At 36.5% G+C, this 12,571-nt stretch overlaps 1 long non-coding RNA gene across 1 annotated transcript in view; it reads right to left on the reverse strand.

The window, feature by feature from the left end:
- Positions 1 to 763: 763 nt before the first annotated feature.
- Positions 764 to 12,571, reverse strand: part of LOC134670953 (uncharacterized) — a 298,195-nt gene continuing 286,387 nt past the window's right edge. Inside the window, exon 2 of the long non-coding RNA XR_010099150.1 lies at positions 764 to 862. This is a non-coding gene — a long non-coding RNA (uncharacterized LOC134670953). The remainder of the gene's footprint in view (positions 863 to 12,571) is intronic.

The raw sequence follows: 12,571 nt of genomic DNA on the forward strand, positions 1-12,571 counted from the left end.
TTTCCCAACAAAAAAAGAGGAAACACACATCCAAAGTATCGAAACACACCACTTCCGTAAAAAAAAAACAAAAGTAGGGAAAAGATTTCTTGTCAAGTATTCGAGCCTTTGCCTTACTATCCCGCAACACTCAAAATCCAACTCTATTGATGAGAAGTTAAGGTTGAAATTGGGTTGGAAGTGAGGTGGCGCTTGAGATGTTTTAGCTCAAATAGTAGGGTAAAGGAAACCATTATTTTCGGAGGGTTATTCCGGCATTTGTATCGTGGAATTTGAAGAAGTTCGACAGTTTGTTTTCGAGTGCATTTAGTCATTAATCAATGTTTTGTTCGCCCGTTTTATTATTTCTCCGTGTTTTACCTGTTTTCCCTCGGTGTTCCCTTTGACAGTTCGCTTGTAATTGATTGTGGAATACTTTTACTTTCCTTGTTGTTGGAGTTATTTTGGTGATTTATTTGTTCTGTTTGGGTTATGGATTATGAAAGAGTTATAGACAAATTTAGTAATTTATTCTCAATTCTTTATTCGTTCATCACAGGTACTTAAATAGGTGATAACTTACTATTCGAAGGAACAGCTATGTTGTGACTTTTGGCGTAAATATTATTCATTTTGTTTTTATTTGATAATTATAGATAAATTCAGAAAAGCTGGCGCGAGATTTGTACTGAACTGTCAATATTTTCATTACGTGGCGGGGCCCGCTGCAGTGATTTCCTATACCCGTCAACTTTTTACCCATAAAAAAATATGGGTAGGTACCTAATAATAAGTTTTTGGCAAAAATTTCATTTTTGGTACAAGCTTTTATCGCTGACTGTACTTTTCTTTCCACAGGCAACTAATGCTCATCGAGACAATTCTAAAAACCCCAAACACAATTAGGTTTCGTTGTTTTATCACAGAGTTCCTATGGCCACCTCCGGTCTCCATCATCAGATCAGCTCGATGACACCATAATATTACATTGTCACCCGACTTACGTATGTATGCAAAATTTCAGCTCAATCGGAAACCGGGAAGTGGATCAAATTTAACTTGCAAGATTACAAATTACTTTTGATTACAGACCGACAGACAACGGTCAGGTGAAAGCAAATAAAAGCTTGTAAAAAGAAGACGTAATAGTGTAATTCTATCAGCCTTTTTGACCTAATTTATTAACTTCTGAACGTAAAAAAGTATATTAAACTTTATATAACAAATAAAATGTTAGTCTTCAATATAGATAATGACTAGCCTGTAGTATCCAAAATTCAGGCAAGCGAAGTTATTACGTAGCGGAGTCCGCTGGTATTGAGTGATTTTCTATATCCGCCCGCTTTCCTTTATGCCCGTGCAATTTTATCCGGCACTGACGTTATGAAGCTGCACGACAGACTAATATGGACCAGAGGATTAAAATGAACTTATAAATCAAAAGACATCGTAAATTTTGAATATTTTTACGGTTTAGACTCACTTGGTTTAAGTCCGACAACATGTCGCGTAAGTACGCGACATGTTTCGGAGAGCCTAACCCTCCTTTCTCAAGCACTAAAAGTGCGACCAGCGTTCACGATGGCCGTGTATCATATGATATACATATGTGTGTGTGTGTAAAATTATTCAATTTAGTATATCTCATAACAATTTACATTCGATTATCGTAAATTTTATAGTATAGTATTTTTTAGGTGCAGCGGAGTGGTATTAACGGAATTGGTATAAGATAATTTCAACTGAAATGGTAAATTAAGGTTAACATTAATCTAATAAACGCTAATCAATCATTAGGGTTGAAATTGTTTATACCAATTCCGTTAACACCACTCCGCTGCACTGAAAATGCTATAAAATTATTATGTCTGCTTATCAAAATACTGTCGGATCAAAAACTAAATAATGCTAAGCTAAAGATGTGTCCCGCCGAGTTTGTTGCCGGTCCCATATTGTCCCAATTGAGGGGGGACTTAAATCTTCTCGAGGCAGAGGTGTAGGGTTGGAGCCGGTGTAGGTTCATTTGACGTTCATAAGCGCATTGTAATATGCCTACTTGAATAATAAAATATTCCTTGGTCGTATCCACGTTACCAAAAAATATGATCGGACATCATTTTCTTGGCTCTTTAGAGAAAATGCAGCTGACTGCCAGTCTGTAAGTTCCATTAATACATTTTTATTAATATCAAAGGAGCCTATCTCTTTGAGGGCCCTATCAGGCAATTACAGGACGTCTTTTAATATGCTCGTAACAAGTAATTTATTAAAAACGTCGTTGATAGTTTCTTTAAGATCTTTTGATGAAGGATGGTAGCGTTGAATGGATGTAGTTGTAGTAAGTAGAGTACAGAAGTTCGAAATAGTTCATATATTTGCATAATCAGGTATTCATTGTACTCTGTAGTTAGGAAATGTATCGTATAATTAGGGTTGCCAGATGGTCGGGATTTGGCGGGATTCTCCTGATTTTTAGCATGTGTTCCCGATTCCCGACAAAGTGTAAACTGTCCCGAAAAACAGCTTCACGTTATAAAACAACAATTTCAAGTTCCGAACTGACGTCGAGCAAGCGAGCTGACGTAGTGCCAATAATGTAAAATATCATGGTTTTTAGTACAATTACTTTAATTTGAATGTATTTTTTTTCCCGACTTAAGTTCCAAAATCCCGAAAATTTATATTGTTTCCCGATAATAGCGCCTTTCGATCTGGCAACCCTACGTATAATGCATGTAAGTTCTTGAACCGTCTAAACGGGGCTTTAGGGTCTCAACTTTCTGTCATTACTATAAAAGTGGCCATGCCTGGAGAGTCATAAATCGACAAGCCGACCCCAATAGGGTTCCAAGTTCCAATTTAACACGACACCAAGTGACACCAATTATTTCTATTTTTAAAAGAAATTTGCTTTGGAAAATATATTTGAAATTGAAGCCTTGAAGTATCAAAACGAGGTATATGCAAGATAAGCGATCGATTATTTTTCAATACCTTCCTGTGTTATATCCTAGATGGTATTTATTTATAATATGCTACATTTTTTATATAAATACAGCACACAAAGTATCCATTATGAATCTCATATTTAGGATTGTTAATTTTGATAATTTGAAGAAGCGTTTACCTACTTAATAATTGCAATTTTTATATATAGTAATCGCCACTATCATTTCTTTCTTGTGCCAGTCTTTTAATTGCCTCATAGAACGCATTATTTTTTATTTGGCTGAGATAAGTAAATTTTAGGTCTCTCTACCTGCCCATTACCAACGTAATATTTAAGCTCAGGACAACCAAACTAAATAGCCAGCTACCAAACTTTCCTACCGCATTACCGATCTCAAATTTATGATCGCCCACGGTAATTAACACTGGCATGACAATAAAACACCCAAAAGGCCAGGAATGACCAGAACTACTGGAGATAATGATCTGTTCATCCATAGTTCTGAAGACAAGGCTGTAATGTGAGATGGTTTATGCTTTGTTGGCGGGACATACGGCCGGGAAGTGCGGCCAGCAAAGTCTAGTCGTATCCTGTTTTGCTTTTGGTGTCTATGATTATGGTTAGGTCAGTTGGGGTTAGAGAAACATGGTATATATTTCTCGGGACAAAAGAAACAGTATGTGGATTCCCTACAAATATTTATCTTGCCCCAGTGTTTCTCTTATCCCATCTAACCTTATACACTTATACGCGTTTTTAGAGCCGGTCGTCACTTTCGAACTTAGGTACATACTACACCTCTAAATCTAACGTGACAGATTTAGAGGCGTATATGTCTCTAGGTGTCAGAACTATTAGATTATATAGTTTATCAAATTATCCTTAGAGATGTATATGGGTCTCCAAGAGTTAATAATAACGGACATGGATTATAACAATTTTTGCAAAAAACTTAATTTATGGTTGAAAGAGCAGTGCTTTTACTCAGTCAAGGAATTCTTAAAAGAAACCAACTGTAGATTTAATAATTATGCGCAATAAAAGGCTGCAAATTTAATTCTATGTAAAATGGTTTAACTAATTATAATTTAATTAATGCAAGTATTCTGTAGGACATCCATTAATGTAATTATACTCATTTTGGTAATGAACTATTTATAAATATTGACATTGTTATCAAGCAATAATAAATCTGTGAAATGTAAATATAGAGTTAATGTATGTATAGTAAAATTTGCACGCCGTAAGTCGGCAGAATTGTGCTGGACTTATATTTCTATGTAACATCTGTGTTAACCATGATTCTAGCAAATAAATAAATTACAAATTACAATTACAAATTAAAATCCTGTATAACACATTAATTAAGAGAAAAGAAACATACGACAGCAGAATGAGGCGTCTCAATGTAATTAAACTCAAAAATAGCTCGTGTTAGCTTAAACAGATCAGTCTCCATAGGAACTTGACATCTAGGGCAGAGCTTCAGCTTCCACGATCCGTCACTTGCCAAGTCGATACAGAGTTACATAGTACCTACGTAGGGTTGTTAAAGGTATTTTTAGACAGTGTGTCTCCTCTCTCCCAACACGTAACTCGACTACAACCGCCTATAAATCCCCCGGTACTCCATATTAATTAGGTTGCGTTGCGTGCGCCTGCTACCGTGTCTCGGAGATTTATAAGGCCCGGGCCATTTAAATATTATGAAAAATCGTACATCGCGTGATGAATGATTGATTTTGGTTCTATGGGATGTTTGTTTGCATACGAATGATTATAGCAGGTGCATAATATGGTTTTACTGAAGCGACAATGTGATACAAATAAGAGAGACACGCGTATCAATATTTAGTTCAGTAAGGAGTCAAGGGCTATGCTCGGAGTTTCTCTACCAGAAATGAGGAGATCCGTAGACGAACTAAAGTCACCGACATAGCCCACCGAATTAGCAAGCTGAAGTGGCAATGGGAAGGCCACATTGCACATAGAGAAGATGGCCGTTGGGGTCGAAAAGTGCTCGAGTGGAGACTACGGACTAGCAAGCGCAGCGTAGGACGTTCACCCACAAGATGGACAGACGACCTTGTTAAGGTCGCCGGAAGACGCTGGATGCGGGTCGCTTCCAACCGGCACGTATGGAGATCCAAGGGGGAGGCCTATGTTCAGCAGTGGACGTCTTATGGCTGAGATGATGATGAAGGAGTCAAGACACATCTGGGATCGATGCGGCAAGAAATGCCGATAGGCCATTGATCTATACAGGCATCGCAGTTGAGCATCGCTGTAGACTAAGTACCTCCTCAAAATACCTCTTAAGTCGCTGCAACTATCACCTGGAAAGATCCAGTGACCAATGATGAGTCTTTTTGATAAGATCTAGGTAGGTATAGTAGTTATCTAGAAATAGGCAATCCTAGAAGGTATATCTACCATTAGGTACTGATTGGTTGGTTGTTGTTGTTGGTTGTTGATTGTTGTTGTTGTCTGTTTTTGTTGTTGATTGTTGGAAGGTGTGTCAAAATCAATGTTGATTTTAAATTTTAATTTCAGCAGCAACACAGCGAGCAGCAATGCTGCGTTGGGATGTTGTTGCAATTAGAATGTTAACTTTAAAAAGTAATCGTACGTATCAAATATTTTCATACTCATACTCATACTCATATATTTTATTGCGTTTCATGTGTACAGAGGATCTTATAATATAAATACAGTCTCAACATGAACCCTGCAAGGGTATAGCAACATAAACTAACAAAACAAATTAAATATTAATAGCAGTAGGTATTTAATATTTTTTCTAAATAACTAATACATCTACTTCTCACTTAAAAAATCCTGTATACAATAATATGCTTTATTAATTAAAAAACGCTTTAATTGCAATTTAAATTTATGTATATTTGTTTCCACCTGAATTGTCTTAGGAATTTTGTTAAATATATTGACACACATGGCAAACGGACCAGAGTGGATCATTTTCATGTTGGAGTTAGGGCGGGCTATTGCACAGTAGCTTTTGGCTGTACCTACTTACTTAAGAAGTGAAATCGTAATTTTAAATGTGGTAGGACAATAGTAATCATTAGATTTTAATGATTAGTCTATTGCCAGTTCTCTATTTTCCATGAAAGAGATACTGGGAAAAATTACAATTGTATGTACTTATATCGACAAACGCTAAACGAAAAGAAAATATTTAGGTATCATAATGGCAGATGCTACGAAAAGTCAATGACTCCATAGATTATTTAAATTTCGATTGGCGTTTTCTAGCAACGATTGTCATCTTGACTAGGGCCCCTGCTGTTCAATTCACAGCCGATATGGGCATAACAAACAGTTGGCGTGATGTCAGGTTGTTCAATTTTATGGCGTGTCGAGTTAGCTCAAGCTACAGTCAGCAGCAGAAGTTGCTAAGCGGGCGATGTGTTCACAATTAAATTGACACGCTCTTGTTCCCTTAATAATAAAGTCGCGTCAAGATCATTTTGAACACTTCGCCCGCTTAGCAACTTCTGCTGCTGACTGTACAAGAAGAGAACGCTTAAAATATATGAGTTGCATACATTATTTAAATTTGCAAGTTGTATCGGCCAAGGTTCAAGGGTTCATCTATAGTCTATATAGGTAGGTACTCTATTCTAATAAAAACAAAGAGGTAGGTAGGTAAAAGTGTGATCGAGCGCAAAAAACCGGGCAAGTGCGAGTCGGACTCGCGCACGAAGGGTTCCGTACCATAATGCAAAAAAAAAAAAACAAAAAAAACGGTCACCCATCCAAGTACTGACCACTCCCGACGTTGCTTAACTTTGGTCAAACATCACGTTTGTTGTATGGGAGCCCCATTTAAATCTTTATTTTATTCTGTTTTTAGTATTTGTTGTTATAGCGGCAACAGAAATACATCATCTGTGAAAATTTCAACTGTCTAGCTATCACGGTTCGTGAGATACATCCTGGTGACAGACGGACGGACGGACGGATGGACAGACAGCGAAGTCTTAGTCCCGGTCCCGTTTTACCCTTTGGGTACGGAACCCTAAAAATTAAGACATAGGTATTTTTTTGTTAATAAAAATAATTATAGAATAGAATAGAAAAAGTTTATTTGGTGTCAAAATAAACCTTAACCTACAAATGCATACCTCTTATTCTAGTACATTCTAACATCAAAATGGATCCCAGTCAGCATTTGCCGATGAACCAGAGAGAAACACACAATAAAATAAAACAAAAAAAAATAAAAAACTAAGCTCACATGTGGGAGAAGTTGAAAAAAAAATAAAATAAAAAAAAACATTTATTCAGGTGAAATAAACCCTATTTTACAGACGTTTTTCTTCTGCCACTGTGCAGGGCAGTTTGTTGGCAGAGGGAACTCCCTTAAACATAGATGGGTAGACTTAGCGTATTGCCTAATTAATTGTTAACTTACTTAGGTACATCTTATTGCTTATGCTGGTAACTTTAACTTATTTTTTTTTAATAAAAACATTTTCATTTTAGCTATAACCGGACAAGAAAATGATATTTATATGTTACCTAAATCACTTATTTGATTAAAGCTATTACAATTTTAAATTACACAGCAATTACAAAGTTTAGTTGGTTTAAACTTTTCTACATATTTATTATGTACTTGGGTGGTAAAAAATCGTGGGTTCCAATCGAATTCCAAAAATCGGTCAGGATTCTTATCAGACACAGAGGTTAAATAAATAAATATTACAGGACATTTTTTTTTTCATAAATTAAAACAAGACACAACTCGCCTACGCGACATAGAGATTAAAATTCCAATTTTCTCTCCCATAATCAAAGTTCTCAGTAAACAAGTTTACTGGTTCTAATAGAAACGGATAGTGCATTACTTAGACATTTACAATCAAAAACGGCCGCGGGCTCTTCGGTAGCAGTTTCACATCACGCGAACCTATTTAAATATGGCGGCCAGGGAGGATAGACTTGGCGTTTCATTTAAAACGCTGCGGTTGGAATCACTGTACGGTAAAAGTCCTTTAAGTGGAAGGGACTTGAAAAAGGTGTTAACCCTTTATAAGGCATAAGGGAGTCAGAATTTGTGCAAAATTGAACCCTATCACTTTGAAATAAAGTTCGAAATCAGGTGGGAAATATATTCCCACTGCCTTATAAAGGTTTAAGTCACCTTGAGCAATGACTCAAAGGATTTTTTTGCAAATTTATAACACGATGGTAAAATTGTCACAATGATTTTATAGTCATCCCGGGCTGTATCAAAACACCTTAAATACTCTACTCTATGTGACTTAAAAACGCGTGCTAAGTATATATTATATTTACACTAAAGGATGTTAAAACCGGTCAGTTTGTATAGAATTGTATTTGTTTTAATTTTTTCATTGCTCTCAATGAATTACGAAAACTTCAAATCGTTCAGCCTTTTTTTACGGCAAAAATATAAGAAAACCGAAATTGAATAATTTGAGTTAAATCTTTCATGGTGATTTTTGAAAAGTTAGAAATAACAAGTTGATTTTTAATGATGTTTTAAGAAAATGTCCCTATATTTTGGTATTTTGTTATTTCACAAAGAATAAAAAAAACTTACATACCTACCACTTTTATTAATGAAGTAAAAAGTCTGTTACCTCCGCACCGTGAATAAAGTGATGTACGCTAGATTGAAATTTATTGTATCCTGTATTTAAGATCGTTTAATAACAGGTTTCTATTCCCTCATTGTTTTATTTCTTTAAGCCAATCGCGTATCTCGGTTAAGTGGTTTATCCGGACACATAAACAATGTAGGCTCCACACGATACGCCATGAATGGACAAAATACAGTAAGGTAAAGGCAGCTAATACCGAGGTATTTAGATTTTTTTTGGAATGAGTTAAAAAATTAAGGATATCCAAGCTTCTTATCGACCAAGAATATTAAAAAATAAAAATGATAAATGTTTTATTGCCACAATTATTACAAAAAAAAGATAATACACGAGAGAGAAAACAAAATACACTTCATTTCAGAAAGACATTAAATATACAAAACATGCACAAAGAATTGTGGTGTAGGCAATGGTACCAATCTCAGTTTTTTGCTAGATATAAAGCGCTGATTTTCAGACGGATCCCTTCTTGACAGGTCGGTCTGTACATATACAGGATGCACAAAACCCAGTACCTACACTGGTTATAATAATATTTCATTGAAGACTGTTCTTCATTGAAGATCTGTCATTGAAAATTAAGGGGTCCCTTTGTTTGACATAAAGTTTTAAGTCATAATGTATTGTTTGTCATATTTTCTTTGGGAACATTAGGGACCCATTTATTAAACTTTAAATTCAATTACCATCTTGTAATTTTGCTGTGTAAAGAATGGCTCACGTTAGACCGTGCCGTGTCCGGGCCGGAGCTTCCGGGGCTTACTTTTCTATGACATGACAGGCGATTACGTGATGCTTTCCATAAAAAACGATGCGCCAGAAGCTCCGACCCGGACACGGCCCGGTCTAACGTGAGTCATCCTTAAGCCGTGTAACCGAATAAGCGTCACGAATAGCGAATATTATCTATCAAAACGGTAGGTTGTAGCCGTAGTAGGTAGTCGAAGCAATTAGTAGCAATACTGTAGTTTTGTACCATAATGGCCCCAGCAAATCACTTCACGCGGCGCGGTGGGAACACTACTTATTTAAATTTAATCGCGCTATAACTTTTCGCGACTATGAGAATTGGAATTTATTTAGAGACTGTATAAATAGATTGTTTTTTTTATTACTATATAACGTCACACGAGGATATGATTTTAGATGATTTATTTTAATGTTTGTCAATAGATTTGTTAAGGGTATCGAATTTTGGTGATTTATAGATACAATAAAGCCCAAATTCAAACTATATTTAAAATATTTAAATTTGATCCCACTATAACTTTAAGTTGAATATTTAAGCGTCACAGTTAAACATTATTTTGTCTAAACTTCAACTTACTTAGGGCGTACTGAAAATTCCTGGATTGGCCACTAAGAAACAAGTAAGTCTTCTCATATATCAGAATCCAGAAAATTTCAGTATGCCCCACATACTTAACAAGTAGTCACCCCATCCCTGCGAAACACCATTAAATATCTCCATCGATAAAATCGGTATCTATTCGTGGGCAATCTCTCAGCGTGAATAATTACTCTCACGGGGCAAATATATGGATATATACGTATATATGCGAATATATGCAAGTGTGGAGAGGTGTTTATGTTAATTAGAGTGGTTCATGCCACTGCTACGCGGGAGTGGGGCCGGTGGCACTGTTGGTTAAACTACGGTGTGATCCATTGTTGTTGTTTTAATTAGGTCTGTAAACTATAACAATGCTATATTATGAAACTACACAACAGGACTTAATGGCGTATTTAAGTTTTAAGATTTACCTCCGACGTTTTGTATAACAATGCTTCCGCCTTTAAAACTAACTTGACAGTTGACAAGTCTTGTTATAAAAATGTGGGCCTAGAAAATTACTTGACCTCCATCACCAAATAAGCTTACCGGGATTAAATCGCGTGTTAGACTTTGAATAATGCCATATTAGCATTGCCTAAAACCTAGTTTCCGGTCAACGTCGAAGGCTGCGTAAAATAATTATGTTGTAGGTAGAGAAATTTTGTATTCTTCCTACATAATGTGAAACTGTATACAGGCAGATACTAATGATAGTATTATTTGACATCCTAGAGGAAGTACGCTGATTACTAAAACCGAGCAATATCACTGGCCCTGATCAGGTTATCCTCGAACTCAGAAAGATACAACTCAGCTCGGCGTTAGGACGCCTTAACCGATTTGGGGCTGATGACACGCCTGCCGTGTCATCAATGTTTTTTACGTGTGGTGTATGACACGGGAGGAGTGTCATAATATTCTATGGCGCATGGCATGGCTGCCGTGTCATGAAATGATTGTTCCGCGCCACAGCCAAAAGTTTTCGAAAATGGAACACGCAACGAAGTAGTTAAGGTGTAGGCACCTTACGCTTTATTTTTAGGTTAACCGTTAGTTAACCAGCAGTCAGTACCACCAGTCCTGGTCAGGGTATCCTCGACCCCAAGACTAACGTCTCGCCCGGCGTCGCTCGCATTGTGCTTTATTTGTATTCGCTAATGTATACAATCTCTAATTACACGCAACGCCTCCAGCCGATAGCTAGGGTTGTCAATTGATCGAATATTTATGTTTTTGTGTTTCTAGTGAGGAAGGTTGCCAGAGCGGGCGTAATTTGTCTATCATCTCACTCGTACTGACATATTAATGCGAAAGAGATATATAGAAAGTAAATTACGTTCACGATAGCGTTTATGTCAATGCCAAACTAAAGGTAGTAGTGCTTAGATGTTTTTGAATAGTTAGGTACAACAATATAGTTTTGAATTTGAAATAAAATGTAAGTGCAAAATAAAACTGCAAAATCGCATGGCCTGTTTATGAATGAATTCCAATCATATAATTTATGTGTTCATGATACGTTTCTGCACGAGAGCATTAGCTCTCGTACAGAAACGTATCACTTTCTGCACCCTTTATAGAATAACAATGACCCTCTTTCATTGCATGAAAAATAAAAACGAATTAACTAAATTTACAATATATTTTGACTCGTTACTAGTCTCGTAGGTAGGTACTTATTCTTTAGTCCTCCTCCTCCTTGTGGCGTATTCCTCGTTGCTCAGGGTCGTGGCCTCCATGAATTATTTTGTGGACTAACTCCTTCCACTTGTTGCGATCTTCAGCAGTGTGCAGTGCATCTTTTTTTTAGATTTTGTGCCTTCGCGGATCTCCATCCATCCATCGTCCATCGCATTGGGCTTCTTCCACGTGGTACTTCCATTCTTTAGTAAGTACATTTAAATTCAGTTTGTACGTCAATGTTGTTTGACATCCCTAGCTGCCCAGCCGTTAGAAGCGGGTTCCGTAGGTGTTTCCATCCCTAATTAGGGACCCTAGGTGTTGGAATCCCTGTTCGTTCTATTCTGGAACTGCACCTTTTGTTCAATTAAAAACCATCACCTCTAATTTGTTTAAAGAATAGTCTCACGATTCCGTTGTACCACTACCAATATTGGAAATTTAATCATATTGCTGTAGAAATAAGGTTGCAATTGCAAGCGATAGAAGGGGAAGAAAAGGTGCTTGGTATTTAATCCTAATTTAACAAAACATTTTGTCGCGACTGTAAGCTTGTTCAGTTAGTATAAGTTGGACCTTAAAATCTGTCTTCACTGCATTGTAATCCTATACCGGGTGTGGCCTGTAACATAAGCAAATAATTAAAACAGATTGTAGTCCTCAAACCGTGACACTTTAGTTCAACAACTTTTAAAAATTATGAAGTATTTAGACTCCCTATTTTTCATACAAAATAAATATTATCTTCAATGGATGCCATCTCCACGCCATATCATTGTGATTGACGTTGCTTGTCACGCCTTAAACATAACAGAATTCGCAAAACATTGTCTTGTCTTAGAATAAACTTTAAAGTGTATTAAAAATCAAACCACAAGTACTACACTAAAAATCAAGCCTACAGTTAAATTTTTGGCTCATATTACAGGCCACACCCGGTATAGCCGAATCGGGGAAGAGCATTGATAGCTT

Source organism: Cydia fagiglandana, chromosome 14, assembly GCF_963556715.1.
Source record: "Cydia fagiglandana chromosome 14, ilCydFagi1.1, whole genome shotgun sequence".
Taxonomy (NCBI): Eukaryota; Metazoa; Arthropoda; class Insecta; order Lepidoptera; family Tortricidae; genus Cydia; species Cydia fagiglandana.